Source organism: Triturus cristatus, chromosome 10 (assembly GCF_964204655.1).
Source record: "Triturus cristatus chromosome 10, aTriCri1.1, whole genome shotgun sequence".
NCBI classification, from domain to species: Eukaryota; Metazoa; Chordata; class Amphibia; order Caudata; family Salamandridae; genus Triturus; species Triturus cristatus.
In genome coordinates, this window is record NC_140593.1 from 336,750,994 (window position 1) to 336,767,970 (window position 16,977).

Below are 16,977 nucleotides of genomic sequence, written 5' to 3' on the forward strand. Positions count from 1 at the left end.
TCTGGACTTCACACAAAGGGCTACATGCCCCCTGTAGTTAGTGTGGAGCCAATACAGGGAAGGCAGGATGCCTGGGGACTTCAAAGGGAAACTGCTACAAGCTTCTCCCCCACTTCAAAAGCACAACTGGGCATAAATAGTGGACCTCAGATACCACCACTTAGAACACTTCTGGACCTGTGGATACTCCAAAACACTGCCACTCTGCTGGACTCCTATTTTGCTGTACTGACCTGATTCCTGCTGCCCTCTTACTTGGGTGAGAATGATTGGACCTACATCTCTTGCACCCAGACTGACTACAAGTGTTTCTTGGCTGGCCTACTGATCTGAAACCTCAGGGACATAACAGGTTTACAATAACCTTGCATCTGCACCTGAACTCTAGCATCTGTGAGTCTACCCTGCCAAGTGGTGCCACTCCAATCCTAAACCCTTGGAAGTGGGCTTAAGGTGGTTTGCCAGCCTCTGTGGATGCAGCAGAACCAATGCATATCCTCTGCTGCGTGGAGCAACGCTGAGCAGAACCGACTCATCTCTGCTGTTGCATTGATTAAACCCATTGCAAAGACTCGTTGTGAAGCCGCAGCCCATATCGCCTTCCAAACCGCCATAGCACGAAGCATCCCCGGTGCAGGTCCTCGCATCTCTCGCTGATGGCTGCCTCGATAGCAATGATAGACTCCTTTCTTCGGAACTGATGCATTGCCCCGACTGCACGATGCATCCTCGATTCTGGACTTTGCATCACAAGCCCATTGGTGGGACCCTCAGCGTCAAAGCCACTGTACTTCGTATCGCACCCTCGTTGCATCTCAGAACCAATGTAATGCTTCAGCTGCAGGACGCATCTTTAACATGGATCCAAGCAACTCTCCACAATCCAGGATTCAAGGTAATCAGTTCAGTGGGCCTAACTGGGTCCCTATAACCGGCCCACACTTCATCACAGTCGGCTTAACCCCTTCGGTGCTCATGGTGCTCTGGGCTCATCATGGCACACAGTCGCCGTGTGCTCATGACGAGCCCAGCTCGTCATGACACCCACCCACGGGGGAAGTGCTGGCGCTCCCCCCCCCCCCCTGTGGGTGGTCGATCGGGTTTTTTTTCATGGGGAAGGCAGGGGAAGACCTTCCCCTGCATCCCCCCGCTCCCTCCTCACGTCATCAATGATGTCAGCGCGCAAGGTTTCCCTTTTTAAAAGAGACATAGAGGGAAAGGAAAGGGTTTTCCTTTCCCTCGATGCCTCTTTTGTGCATTCCTGCTGCACGATCGTGCGATAGTGCAGCAGGAATGCCCACTAGATGCCAGGGATTTTTTTTTTTTTTTTAATGGCAATGATATTGTAGTTTGGGTGGAGCGGCCCCTTAGGCAAGGGTCGCTCCCCCTTTTGGGGGCAATATTTCCTTGCTTTGTCTGCCCCCTGGGGGGCAGATATTTTTTAAATAATAAAATCGGCCCTTTGGCCATTTAACTTTAATATAGTGGGGAGTGGCCCCTTGGGCAAGGGTCACTCCCCTTTGGGGGCCATTTTTTTTTTAAAGTTTGTTTGTTTTGTTTGGGGGAGCGGCCCCTTAGACAAGGGTCGCTCCCCTTTTTGGGGGCAATGTAATTGCGGCTTTGTCTGCCCCCCTGGGGGGGGGCAGATTTTCTTTATATAAAAAAAAGAAATGCCCACTGGACCACCAGGGAGTGTTTAGTGAGGAGTGGCCCCTTGGGCAAGGGTCACTCCCCTTTGGGGGCTTATGATTTTGGCAGTCTTCCCCCATGGGTGGGGCAGCTTTCGCCATTTTGAGGTCGAGCATTCGAGACCTCTTGTATATACTTTAGTATTTACTTATATGTTTATATGGTTTGTGGGCTTTGGAGATCAGCCCTAGGACTTGCCGCTTCCACTTAGGGACTTTTTTTTCTGATCAACTGACTCTATTTAACGACCAGCAGAGGTCAGTAAAATACCAGAATCATTTAGGCATTCTCTAGTTTTCAGTCCATAGAAACTGTCTTCCACGAGCACCCATAGACAATAATATTTTTTTTAAATCTTGTATTTTCAGTGATATGACCACCGAAGGCCCAGATTTTATATTAAAAACAGAGCTTTGGACTATACTATTTCCCGCTGAAAGGCAATATTTCTCCCGGTGGGTTCTAATACTTGGCGTGTCACGCAGTTTGGTGCTTGCTTTCCCTCCAGGTCAAAGAACAGCAGATGTTTCAGGGCGCAGGCTAATGTGCTGCATCGCTAAGTACATATAAGATCCCAAAGGCGAGACCGATTGCATTGCAAATGCTTGTTTAATGTAGGGCCCACTAGGCCACCAGGGAGTAATTTGTGGAGCGTGACCCCTTGGGCAAGGGTCACTCTCCTTTGGGGTCAATTTTTGTGGCTGTATCTGCCCCGCATGGGGGCCAGATTGCCATGTTTTTTTAAAAATTGGGTCCACTAGACCACCAGGGATTTTTTTGTGGGGCGTGGCCCCTTGGGCAAGGGTTGCTCTTATTTGGTAAGCATTAATTTGGCCGTTTCTGCCAACATGAGGGGCAGATCGGCTGATTAGTTTTTTTGTAGGGCCACTAGGCCACCCGTTTTTTAGGTCTCGCCTGACCCAGCGCATGCGCTGGTCTGGCGAGACTTATTAAGAGGGCTCCAAAAAGTGCTACCAGGCCAGCCTAGAGCTACAGTGCATGTGCGCGGGCGCGCGCGCCGCACTTTACCGAGATTACTTTCACTTTCGCGGCCGCTTGGCATTGCCAATAGGTCTCGCTTTTGGGACCTTATAAGTATTTAGTTATGCAACTGTTGCATAGCTAAACACTTATAAGGTCCCAAAGGCGAGACCTATTGGCTATGCCAATGCTTGTTTTTTAAATGTTTGGGAGCAGCCCCTTGGACAAGGGTCGCTCCCCTTTATGGGAGGATGATTGTGGTCATTTCTGCCCTCTTTGGGTGGCAGAATAGCAGTATGATTTTAGGCCCATCTGCCATCTAGGGGGGCAGAAGCCACTAGACACCTGTTTTAAAAAAAAATTTGTGTTTGGGAGTGGCCTCAAGGGCAAGGGTTGCTCCCCTTTTACGGGGTGAATATTTATTTATACTCTTAGGCCCATCTACCCCTTAGCTTGGCTGGTGGATTGTGTGTGGACTGGTGCATTATTTGCATATGTGATTGTAATGTTTTATTCTCCTTTTTATTCTAGTGTATAGCTTTTGATTCCTGTTTGCGATTTCGACAGTGGTATTCTGCAGTTTTGCGCAGTTGCATTTTTTTGGTAAGAAAAACATTTTTGTTGTATTTTCTCCAAATTAGTATTTTTGTCATGTATGGATGAATTTTTTTGTAAGTGGTGTCATAATGGCAGCTTATTTAGTTAGTGTTTGCGATGTGTTTTGCATTGTCTTATGTGTCATTTTCTTTTCTCTTTCTTTTTTAGTGGGATATTGTTGATCCATACTGTGTCTGTGCAGAGTAGGTGGTGGTGAATTTAGCTGCTTCTGGCAAGTGAGTGGTATCGTTTTGGAGTATATAGGTATTTCTGATAAAGGTGCATTTTGTTTATTACTTATTTTTCAAAGTGTTTGTTGTTGTTGACTTGTTTGACAAGTTACTTTTATTAGTAAGCAGTATGGCTAGCCGTAGAATGACTGCTCGGCAGGTGGTTGGCGTGCTTCTTGAATCTTCCTCTGAGCAGGATTATGATACTAACAGTGCGTCTGAGGGAGAGGAGGGAGGGGAAGATTCAGGCAGTGAGTTTTCTCTCCACATGGAATCATCGGATGATGAAGGTACTCTCAGTGCAGATGAAGCTACTCTCAGTGCGGATGAAGTGCCTGTTTTAGAGGAGGATACTGCTGTGCCGATGGTGCAAGAGGCATCTGGATTGCAGCCTGAGGCTGCTAGGCTTCCTACTGGAAGTGCTGGACTCTGGGTTGATCCAAACATGGTGCAGCCGGTGTTGCCTGCCTTTAGTGGTGATGCAGGGTGTAGAGTGGATTGTGAACATTTTTTGCCTATACAGTTTTTTAAGTTGTTTATGGATGATGTATTTTTGGGTGAGATGGTTGAGCAGACTAATTTGTATGCTGAACAGTTTTTGAGGGACAACAGTGACAAACTTAGGCCCCACTCTAGAGCTACCCGGTGGACTCCCACAAAAATGTGTGAAAAAAGTTATTTTTTCCAGCTAAAACTGATGTTTGCAGGGGATTCTGGGTAAGGAAACGTTGGGGGATCCACGCAAAATGTGGTTTGTTTGACAATTTTTAGGTTTGCAAGGGATTCTGGGTAACAGTCCCTGGTGGGAGGCAGTCAAGTCACCCCATCCTGGATTCCCCTTGGTGTCTAGTTTTCAAAAATGTATAGGTTTGCTAGGTTTCCCAAGGTGACTGCAGAGCTAGGGTTAAAAAACTACAGCTAGGCACTTTGCCAAAAAAGGGTAATTTTTTACTGCGAAATTGAGGTGTGACCACGTTGCGTTTTGCGCTGTTTCATGTCGCGGACACTAGGCCGACCCACACAACTGAGGTACCTTTATTCTCAGAGGACTTTGGGGAACGCGGGGTGGGTGGAAAATTGTGGATCCATGCAGATTCCAGAACTTTCCACCACGGAAATCTGGGCAAAATATGTTTTTTTTGACAATTATTTAGGTTTGCAAGGGATTCTGGGTAACAGAACCTGGTGGGAGGCAGCTAAGTCACCCCATCCTGGATTTCCCTGGGTGTCTAGTTTTCATAAATGTATAGGTTTGCTAGGTTTCCCTAGGTCCCGGCAGACCTATGGTTCAAAAACGACAGCTAGGTACTTTGTCAAAAAAGGGTCATTTTTCTCTGCGAAATTGAGGTGTGTCCACGTTGCGTTTTGCGCCGTTTCCTGTCGCGGGCACTAGGCCGACCCACACAAGTGAGGTACCATTTTCCTCGGAAAACTTTGGGGAACGCGGGGTGGGTGGAAAACTGTGGATCCACATAGATTCCAGAACTTTCCACCACAGATATGTGGGGAAAATGTGGTTTTTTGGACAATGTTTTAGGCTTGCAAGGGATTCTGGGTAACAGAACCTGGTGGTAGGCAGTTAAGTAACCCCATCCTGGATTTCCCTGGGTGTCTAGTTTTCAAAAATGTATAGGTTTGCTATGTTTCCCTAGGTGCCGGCAGAGGTAGTGTTCAAAAACTACAGCTAGACACTTCGCAAGAAAAGGGTAAATTTTCATTGTGAAAAGGTGGTGTGTTCACGTTGGGTTTTGAGCCATTTCCTGTCGTGGGCACTATGCCTACCCACACAAGTTAGGTACCATTTTTATTGGGAGACATAGGGTAATGCAGATTTGTAAAGCAACTGTTATTACCTATTGATTTTGATGAATTTCTGCCTTCCAAATGAAAGACATTGTGTAAAAAAGAAGTCATTTTGAAAAATGACTGATAATTCTCATGCTAGTATGAGTATTCCCATTTTCGAAAATGTGCAAATATGTACTGTTTCTAAACTCTATAAATTGTTCCCATTTCAGAAATACATAGGTGTCTTTCATACCGATTTTTCCATGTATACATTTTCCCACAATAATTGCTATATACCCGGAACATAATAAAAAACCATTGCAAATTGCTGCTCAGTTTTTGACTCTGGGTTCGTCGGGTTCTTGGTGAACCTACAAGTCCTATATATCCCCACAACCAGAACGGTCCAGCAGATGTAACGGTATATTACTTTCAAAGAGCTGTCATAATTAGAAGAAGTTACAGGTAAAAACGTTGACACAAAAGGCTGTTTTTTTCAACTAATTTTCAATTTTTCCTATATTTAACTGTTAGTTTCTATAAATAAACCTTGATGGATCTGCACAAATGACCCCTTGCTGAATTTAGAATGTTATCTACTTTTCTAAAATGTATAGGTTTTCAGGATCCATTATTGCTTTCACACCCATTTCTACCATTAACTGGAAGGAGGTTGAAAGCACAAAAAATAGCCAAAAAGGCTATGTCTCAGAAAAATGCCAAAACTGTGTAAAAAAATTTTGGTTTTCTGACAAAAGTCTGTCATTCCCTAAAAGCTGGGAAAACGGTGATTTCAGCCCCCCAAACCCTTTTTTGATACCATTTGCAGAGAAAAACCCAGACGCTTTCATTTGCAGCCCGTTTTTCCCATTCCCCCCCCCCCCACAATTTTTTTTTGCTGTATTTTGCCTAATTTCTGGGACCCCTCCAGGGGAATCCACAAACCCTGGGTACCTTTAGAATCCCCATATGTTGGAAGAAAAGGATGCAAATTTGGCGTGGATACCTTATGTGGTCAAAAAGTTAGGGACCTAAGCGCACTACCCCAAATAGCCAAAAAAGGCTTAGCACAGGGCGGGAAAAGGCCTAGCAGCGAAAGGGTTAAAAATGTGACTTTGTCACGATCCTGCGTGACTAGATATCCACAGTTGTCACTTGACAGTGTTTAGTGCTATTTTCTCTAAAAACCTTAAAATTCAATATTGCTGGGTCGACTAATTGAATTTTAGTCACTGTAGTCTTGTTTTATTTATTGAAAAGCACTCTATTTTCCTAAAATTGCTGTGGGCTTCTTTTGGCGTGTGCTTTCACTGTTTTACTGTTTGAAGTGTTGCACAAATACTTTACACATTACCTCTAAGTTAAGCCTGAGTGCTCTGTGCCAAGCTACCAGAGGGTTGAACACAGGTTCCTTTGGGGTTGGCTTTTGACTTACCCTGACAAGGATTGTGGCTACTGCTTGACCAGGGCTCACACCTCAGTCAACCAACAACCCAATTTCTTGCATACAGCTTTTGTTAAGCTTTGTTTCTGGGTGTCGTCTAACCTGGACAATTAAACAGTATCTAGGTATCTCCCTATATCGAATGCCGCTGGCTTTAGCACTTCTTTATAAGGGCCAAAGTAGAAGCCCATAATGTCCTATTACTTACCGGTAATCTTCATTACTCCGGGTCCCGTAATCCTCGACACCGTCATGGACAAGTGAGATCTACTATCTCACTGACAGAAAAAAGAACGAAGGAATGCTGGACCTACCCTCCCCCTCCCACTGGGAGTACTTAAGGAGTACCGTCCCAGCATTCCTCCTGAAATACCAAGCACCAATGAAGGCCGGCAGACAGGGAGGGAGGGAGGGAAGTCATGACGGTGTCGAGGACTACGGGACCCGGAGTAATGAAGATTACCGGTAAGTAATAGGACATTACCCCCAGGTCCCTCCGTCCTCGACACCGTCATGGACAAGTGAGAAATACCAAAGCAAACACCGGCATTCATACCAGAAAACACAACAAACCACTAGGATAGCAAACAAACCCAGAGATTTATTGGAAATAAAGCAGAAAAAAACATTTAGGAGCGAACAGAGCTCAACACCCCCAATGCAAAACCTCCATCATCCCCCAAAAGATTGAGGAGTCGATAATGCCTGATGAAGGTATTAGAAGAGGCCCACGTGGCAGCCCAGCAAATCTCAGAGAGAGGAACACCCCGAACCTCCGCCCAAGAAGCAGCCACCCCTCTCGTAGAACGACCCTGAACCCCCAAAGGAGGAGGAGAACCAGACAGAGAGTAGGCCAAGGAAATGGCTTGCTTCAGCCAACGGCCGATGGACACAGAAGAAGCCTTACACCCCAGAGAAGCCGCACCAAAGGAGACAAAAAGGGAGTCCGACTTGCGAAATCCCACAGTGCGGTCAAGATAAATGCGCAGAGCCCTGCACACATCCAACAAAGACCACCGGGGACCACCGGGAGAATCCAAGACAGAGCCCAGGGAGGGCAACACCAACTCCTGGCACCTGTGAAATTGCGAAGAAACCTTTGGCACAAAGGAAGAATCCAGGCGTAGGACTACCCCACCCTCCGTGAAAGACAGAAAGGGAGCACGCGCCATAAAGGCCCCCAACTCCCCAAGACGTCGAGCAGAGGTGACAGCCACCAGGAAAACCACCTTGAGGGTGAGAAACTTTAAATCCACCGTATCCAAGGGCTCAAAAGGAGGACCGACCAAAACCCGCAGGACCAAAGGCAAGTCCCACAGGGGAAAAGAAGGGCGAGGCACAGGCCGGGAAACAGTAAAACTGCGAAGAAGACGAGAAACCAAATCTTCAACATCCGAAAGATTCCCCCATGGGGAACGAAAAGCCCGAACAGCGGCCCACTGGGCACGCAGCGTAGAAACAGCCAAACCCTTCTCGAAACCTTCCCACAAAAATTGAAGGACAACCGGCACGGAACAGAACAAAGGGGAGACACCCAACGCAGAACACCAGTGATCAAAATTACCCCAATGCCGATCATAAGCCTTAAGGGTAGAAGGCCGTCGGGAACGCTGAAGAGCTATCGCTAAATGTTCCGGAAAACCGCGCCTTCGCCAACCCTGCCTTTCAACCTCCATACCGACAACCGCAACCGGAGAAGAGACAGGCACGGGGAAGACCGCAGAGGAGACGGAGACAGGGGAAGAAACCAAGGACCCTGCACCGCCAAAAGCCGCACCGTCGGAAACCAAGACCTCCGAGGCCAAACGGTAGCACCGCCACCACCTCCCGATCCTCCTGACACAACCGGGCCAGAAACCTGGGAACCAGCGCCAGGGGGGGGAAGGCATAGAGGAGACGCGACGGCCACGGGAGAGACAGAGCGTCCACCCCCCAGCAACCCTCCTGCAGAAACCGGGAGCAAAACCGAGGGAGCTGAGCATTGTGCCGGGAGGCAAAGAGGTCCAGAAAGGGACGCCCAAACCTCCCGCACACAAGCCGAAACGCAACCGGGGTGAGAGACAACTCCAGAGAATCCGGAAAGCACCGACTCAGGGCATCCGCCACAAAGTTGTCCACTCCCCGAAGATGAACCGCCGTCAGAGACAGCAGATGGCCCTCCGCCCAACAAAACAGGGGCACCACTACCGCATTCAAAGATGCCGAACGAATCCCCCCTTGATGATTCAGATAGGCCACCGTCACCATATTGTCGGACCGCACCAACACGTTCCGATCGAGCAACAGAGCTCAGAAACCCATCACAGCCCGGGACACCGCCGTGAGCTCTCTCCAGTTGGATGACCGACGGCTCTCCAGGAGGGACCAACGACCTTGAAGGGAGCGAGACCCCAAGGTCGCCCCCCAACCCAAGGCGCTGGCATCCGAAGTCAAGACCAGAGAAGGAGAAGACTGCAGGGGCAGACCTAAAGACAGATGATCCCTCACAGACCACCAAAGAAGAACCGGGAGGACCACTGGAGACACAGGAATGAGAATCTCCAAAGCGAGGGACCGGGGATCCCAAAGAGACAGAAGGTACACCCAAAGGGGGCGCAGATGAAACCGCGCCCATGCCACTGTAAAAACAGTCGCCGCCATCAGACCCATAAGACGCAACCAAAGGCGCACCGGAAAGGCTCCCCCCAACCAGAAACGATGAGCAAGGGACACCAACGTCGTCACCCGAGGTTCGGGGAGGAACACACGGTTCAGATCCGAACGGAATCGGGCCCCAATAAAAACCATGTCCTGAGACGGAGTCAGTTGACACTTGGGCAAGTTGATCAGGAAACCATGGGCCCGCAACGCCGAGCACACCACCTCCCTGGCCTCCAGTAACAGGACCCGAGATGGAGCATGGATCAACCAGTCGTCTAAATAGGGGTATACCATCACCCCTTGGAGATGAAGCCATGCGACCAAAGGCGCCACCACCTTTGTAAACACCCGTGGCGCCGACCGGAGACCGAACGGCAAGACCATGAACTGGAAATGACGTCCCTGAACACAAAACCTCAGAAACCTGCGGGACCGAGGATGGATCGGGACATGGTAGTACGCATCCTGAAGGTCGAGGGTACACATGAAGTTCCCCGGCAGTACCAACGGAATTATCCTTTGTAAAGTCTCCATGCGGAAAGGAATTCTGGCCACCCATTTGTTCATAACCCGCAGATCCAAAATTAAGCGGAAACCCCCTGTGTTCTTTGGAACTAGAAAGACCAGGGAATAGAAACCCAACCCCGTCTCCAACGGGGGAACCTCCTGAATGGCACCTTTTCGAAGAAGGTCCAGAATCCCGAGAGAGAGATGAGACCGCTTTACGCGACTCGAAGGCCAAGGAGTCGGCCGAACACCCGAGTCCGGAGGCGGAGTCGTAAACTCCAGAACATAACCCTGGCGAATGATGTCCAACACCCAGACGTCGGAACAAGACTGAACCCAGGCAGCCAGGAAGAAGCGCAGCCGCCCTCCAACCAACAACCCGGGAACCACCGCCAAAGAGTCAGGAACGCGGCTTGGCAGGAGGAGGGGATTTAGCCTTACGGTCCCGACCACGGCCAGAAGCAAACCTACCCTGGCCTCTCACAAACTGTCTACGAGAAGCAGGGCGAAAGAAAGATTTGGGTTTAGAAGGGACAGGAGCAGTAGTAGAGACCTTAAAGGAAGAGGAATGCTTCTTTTCCTTAAACAATTTGTGTAACTTCGCCTCCAACTCCCCCCCAAACAACATAGTACCCTGAAAGGGCAACCTCAAAGCGCATGCTTTCTGCGCAGAGTCAGTCTTCCAGTCCTTAAGGACAAGACTGCGCCGTGCAGCCACACAAGCTCCCCCGGAAAGAGCCGAAGCACGCACAACGTCAAAGGAGACATCAGATAGTAGTTCCACCTGACGCTCAATCTGCTCCAGCAAACCAGAACAGTCCGTGGCATTATCCATAGACTGATAGAGGGACTTCAGGTCAGACAACAGTGACTGCGACACATAAGTCCCGTAGATGCCTGCCCGTAAGGCCAGGTGGGAACCAGAATACACTTTACGGAGCGCCACATCCGCCTTCTTGTCAACCGGATCCTTCAGTACAGCATCCTCAGCAAGGGAAGTACGCCCCACCAAACTAGCCACAAACGAGTCAATAGGAATTGAATCAGGCAGTTCAGTAGCCATATCCTGCAGAGGATAGAGTTTAGTCATGAATCGCGGAATCAGGATGCGATCTGGATCAGCCCACTCGCGCTTCAAAACATCCCTGATGAAGGGATGGACAGGTACATCGACAGTGGCAGCACTCTGAAATTGTCGCAACAAAGGGCCCCTAGAGGTACTAGGCGCGTCTCCGTCAGGGAACCCCATGTTCTCTTTAACATGCTGCACAATCGCGGACATAGTCTCCTTGTCCACATATTTGCCTTTTAACTCCTCATCTCCCAAACCCGCAGACTCATCGCCACTAGAGTCCGAAGAAACAGGAGCAGGACACCTGCGACGGGATCCAGCATCACCCATCTCAGTCAAAGTCTCCCTGATCAAGCGCTTAATATGCGCATCAGCACCAGTATCACGGCGCCTGGACCTGGCAGGGGAGGGAGACCTGGAAGCACTAGAGGAAGAGGAAGACCTCTCCCGGTGACGTCTTTTCCTGGAATGCTTTCCCATCATAAGAACACACCAACAACAGCAAAATCACCAGAGATAACAACCGCTATGCGGTACTCACCCCAAACGCTCGTTTTTAAACGAGTTTCCCCAAAGCCGGCAACCTCGAGGCGCCTGACTTCCATCCCCACGCTCAAAAACCAGAAGTCAGGCATGACCACATCCGGCCGGGGAATCAGCTCCAACCAATCCAGAGGAGCAGCGCGGCCGCGCCCCCCAGCAAGCCCAGCAGGCCGGGAGAGGCGGCCATCGGGCCAGGAGAGAACCAACGCGGTATTACACCGCCGCGAGGTCCGGAAAACGAAGAGGCCCGCGCCACTCCCCCCAAGCCCAGCAGGGAGGGAGAGGCCAACAGCGAAGGGCCGCCGGCACCAGGTAAGACCCAGCAGCCCCAACGCTACATCCAGAAAGAAGGCAGGAGCGCCCACGCTCCTGCCGCGTCCTCACACTGTCAGGATGACAGAAAAAAGAACAGGAGGAATGCTGGGACGGTACTCCTTAAGTACTCCCAGTGGGAGGGGGAGGGTAGGTCCAGCATTCCTTCGTTCTTTTTTCTGTCAGTGAGATAGTAGATCTCACTTGTCCATGACGGTGTCGAGGACGGAGGGACCTGGGGGTAATTGCTTACTAATGTTTTTAGGCTTTTATAATAGATTGCCCCCACCATGGACAACAGCTAACATGTTGTGTTGGTTAGATTGTTCCTTTAATAAATAAGTAAGCAAGTGCCCTGTTTTTTCACTTTGTTCATGTATATGTTTGTTTTTGCTTAAGTATCCTATGTGGCATTCTAAAAGAGAGTGCATTTTTTGAATGGTGGACAATAGACGTGGATACGAGAGTGGACATGGAACAAAATGCACAGAGCAAGTAACAAAATATATTCTTATTAGTTTTTCTGGGTTTGACACTTTGAACACGGGTGCTGAAAAGTGCATTATATGTTTCTTAAGCGAGAGTATTTATTTGACAATGAACACTCGCTTACTGTAGTATTGGAACCAGTGACATTCAGTGCATTCTCGTTTAACCTTTTCTACGGCAAAGATCCAAGTTTGAAATACATTTTGACATTCTAGCATTTCCCCATAATTGTCTCTGTTCGTAGCTCACTGGTGGAGTGCCAGAATGTCTGGCTTGCTTGTGCGACGAGTGAGCATTGGCCAGCTCCAGGAGCGCACAAAATCTGATTAAATGTACAAGGGGTACAAGAGGTCTCTGCTGGTGGCTATCTGGGCGGCCGATGCCCAGTGTCTGCCAAGTGCTACGGTCTGCATCAGTTGAGATCGTCGCAACACAAAAGCTGAGACTCACCACAAACATACTCACATACGGCTGCTTCAGGTCATTTCTCCTTAACCACACACACACACCACAAAAACAGATTGCCAATACCAGTGCATGATGCATGTCCAGAAGGTGACGCCCTTGTTCGTCAGCTGCTTTTGTGGCATTCCATCCATGTATATCTTATTATTTTCCCGCCACGGTGTGGACTATATGCCCGGAACCTCTCATGCACCCACAGACGTCTTGTGCCGAAGGGTCGCACACCTCTCTACCTGCCGCACGTGCGCATGGAGCCATGATTGTGTGAGCGACCTGAAATGCTTCTCCTGTCAGCTGAGCACCACACATCTCGTTCTTTGTTTGCTGGGTCCATCTGGAGACAAAGGCAGCCCCGCATCCCCTCTGCCTCATTAACGTGTAATGGGCCTCTCTCCTTCAACAAGTGGCTAACTACCCAGGCGTTGCCGAAAGGTCACGTGCTCAGCGAAAGTGCTTTCCCAGACATTGATTCAAAAGGCAGATAATGCAGTAAATAGCAATAATTAAAAAGGCTTCAAAGATAGCAATGTAACAAAAGAGTCCTGCAAATACATAATGTTCTCCACAGCCACTATGCATTATAATTATAGGATGAATGGGCATGTAATGAACCAGCGCGTCATGGTGATCACATGCTGTGCCTTGATGTGGGCTCACACAAAGAGGCTTTGGGAAATTGGAGGTAGGTTGCTGTTCCGCAAGTGAATGTGTAAAAAGCAGCGCAGTGTCCCTAGCTAAGCTTGCTCCTGCTGTCCCTATTTAGCAATGTAGGCCGCGTTCCTGTCACCATTGAAAAGCAGAGTTCCAATGCGGGTCCTCGCAAGCCTGCCTGTGTACAGGGCCAATGCACTTTCAAACTAACTACACGAGAATTAGGCAAAACTGAACAGGCTTCTTTCATCAGCTGGGGCGGAGCAAATCCAGGGGTGAAGCCTGATGAAAAATATCTGGGCTCCGTAAAGAGCAGATGATCACCTACAACATATATTGAGTTGGATTTCTAAGAGCTGTGACGTAGATATAACTAGGTAGGGGTGTCCCCCCCATGCAGGCATCACTGGCGTTCGTCCCCCACCAAAGGAGAAGGAAGGAGAAAGGGCAGGCTTCCAGACTGATGCGCTTGACTTGTACTGCCAGAGTACAGGGAGTCTACAGTTACGCCTCACACGCACACTATGCCTGTGAATGGGGGGCACCTTCATGTTTTTGCCCCATCTCACGTTGCCATGGGTGCTTTTCAGAAAAAGATTGAAGTTCTAAGAGCACTTCTGATGCCTCTAGCTCTTGGGGCTGTGCTATTGCTTGCTCAGCAGAGCGCCTGGTCCCCTTCCACATTCCCCGTTCGTTAGCTGACGGAGGCTCAGACAATGAGTGGAGGAAGGCAGTGGCGTAAGGAAACTTGAGGGGGTGAATGTAAATGTCAAGGTACTTATAGAGCGCACTGTCACCAGACGGTCACCTTGCGGTGTCACCTTTGCGGTTTCCTGGCGCTGATACTCATACCGCTGTGGAACCCCTCCTGGCTTTCCCTGTGAAGTGTCCACTCCTGGGCACCCCCAGGGTGAAGCCAGGCATCCTTAGCGCTGTTGGGTCTGATGTGGAGGCTAAGCAAGCTATTGCCCAGAGTTGCAGCGTGGGGCCCGTGATTAGAATAGGCACCGAGGCGAGAATAGACAGGTCCGAGGAAATTGAGCCCGAGCCCCGCCGAGGCAGGAATCGAACCCTGGTCTCTGGCCAGATCTCTGCTTCAGGGTCTGCCGCTCTAACCATTGAGCCACACTCCTCCGCCCTGCACACTGCATTGAGGGGCCCCCCATGCTCCGAACACAGTAAGGCTCTCTCAGGCCGGGGGCATGTGCACAGTCCCAAAGGGGGCCCCTTGGAGCTCGGGCATCCCCGCATCGCGGGGGGTTTTGTTACGCCACTGGAGGAAGGTTGGATTTGGATATTTGGATATGGCCGTCAAGCTGTTGCAGCCCATGCTTAACCTTGTCCTGGTCGCACTACGAGTGATGGGTCCCTGGATCTAGCCTCAGTTCTGTCCTTTGGCTGAATGGGCTTGAATCTGCACCAGCAGCTCTTTGCCTCTTGCAGGCCAGTGAAATTCCGTACCAAGGGCCACATATATAAAGGTATTTTGCTTTCACAAACTCTGCAATTCACAAAACCACTGGGTCTGACCACAAAATGCATTTTCAAAAGTGGAAAACCTATTTTATGACTCCAATGAGTCAGAAATACTTTTCTCAACCCATAACAAATTACAATATGGAAAGGGAGCAAAAAGTGCAGTCTAGTGGTGCTGGAATATTTTTCAGACTGGGGCTGAGGCCATCAATGTCACATCCCTGAATTAAAAGGGAATCTGAAAAATCCAAGCAACACACAATCACAAATGAGCCACACCCATTCAGCAAGAGAGTGGTAAGTGTGTAGCGTGTTGCATTTAGGAGCACACTGTCACAAATTACTAAAGCATGGCGTGGTAGCACACTGCCATTTATAGAAAGAACATTTTCCTTTGAAAGGACCACTACACTTGTAAAGACATAGGGGCAGATTTATGACGACTGGCGCATCCCTGCATATCAGCAGGGATGCGCCAGTTATTATGCGCCACAGCTGCGCCACCATGGATGCGCCGCATTTATAATGCGGCGCACCATGGGGCAAAAACGGCACAGATGCGTGACGCATCTGTGCCGAAAAGTGGCGCATTGCTGGAGTTGCGTCGCAAGCGCGACGCAGCTCCAGCAATGATCTGGGGGGCCCTATCTGTACAATGCTGCGTCAATCCTTACGCCTGCTTCAAGCAGGCGCAGGGTTTTGACGCAGCATGGGCCTAAAAGTGACTGAGTGAAATCTTGTAGATTTCACTCAGCCACTTTTAGGAGGCGTTCCTGCGCCGGAACGCCCCCACCTGCCCTGGAACGCCTACATGTGGCGCAGGGCTTTACAACGTGACGCATCTGGGAGATGCGTCACGTTTGTAAATGCCCCGCACCATGGCGCAGGATTTGCGCCGCTGCTGCATCACAAAAGTGACGCAACGGCGGCGCAAAAGTGACGCAAGTGCAACATAAATCTGCCCCATACAGTTTTACTGTTACAACTATATGGCCCTAAACATTAATGTATGATAAGTGGGTTTCTAGTATAGTTGCCATTTGCCATCACAAATAAGTGTCCTGAATTGTTTTAATCCTATTAAAATCTTTGTTTCTGTTTTACTTCAGAATTTTTTTTTTTTAAGTGTTACATTTGTGGTTTCCTAACTATTAAAAAAAAGATATACATATTTATACAGTTAATTTATCTGTCTTGAAATGTTGTTGAGTGTATGAAGAAGACATCCTACAGTATTTCCTTTCACACCAGCAGGAGTGTCACATAGGTCAAATTACAAAATCCTCCCACTTTGCCAAAAGAGAAAGGGAAGTGTCCACCTTTCTCCATACTAAGTGAATAAGCAGCAATGTGTCAGAAGACTAGACAGCCATTTTACCTCTGTCTTTGAACGTACAGCAAATGTGACAAGATAAAAATCAAAATGTAAAGTCATCTTTAAGGCTCATTTGAGATGGGAATTACAGTATGGTTATTTAGGGGGTGCTGCCGCATCCCTCCTTCACCCCTACTTTCAGTAAATATGAGTCCGTTCCTTCAGTAATTCAGTATGCAATCACGATTCTGGTCACAAACCATTGGTCAGTCACCAAAAGCTCAAAGAAGGTGGCAACTGGTTCGCAAATGGGATAGGGTCTCCTTTGAGAATCATGTTAGTAGCTGTGCAGGAGTAAGACCTGCCAATCTTGAAGTTTTGCCAAATAAACTTTCCTCCTTTTTTTATAATACACCACTTTCTCTAAGCAAAGCGGCTGCTTTAATAGCAAAAAAAATTCTAATTCAGAAACGGGAAGCCCGGAATGACAAGTCATGTTTTCCTTGCAGGCCATCAATGCGTTAGTAGCCAATCATGAGGGGTCTCAAGTATCAGCTTGTTTAATTTTAACTAACTAGGTTCTTCTGTGACACCTTGAGAATAGTGTTCCATTCACAAAAAAGTAAGTGCACAATTTACAATCACATTTTGTGAACAGACTCTTAAGAAATTATGCAGCATATATCAAAGCTGCCCCTGGTCCTCCATCACTCTTCAAGGCTTCCCGCGCCAGAATCCTCGGTCCGAGCAGGACCCTATAGGGAAGTTTGGATCTAGA

At 48.8% G+C, this 16,977-nt stretch overlaps 1 protein-coding gene across 1 annotated transcript in view; it reads right to left on the minus strand.

Moving 5' to 3' along the window:
- The window catches only part of CNTNAP2 (contactin associated protein 2), a 2,761,105-nt gene that overhangs the window by 1,845,331 nt on the left and 898,797 nt on the right, over positions 1 to 16,977 (minus strand). The gene's annotated exons all lie outside the window — the stretch shown is intronic.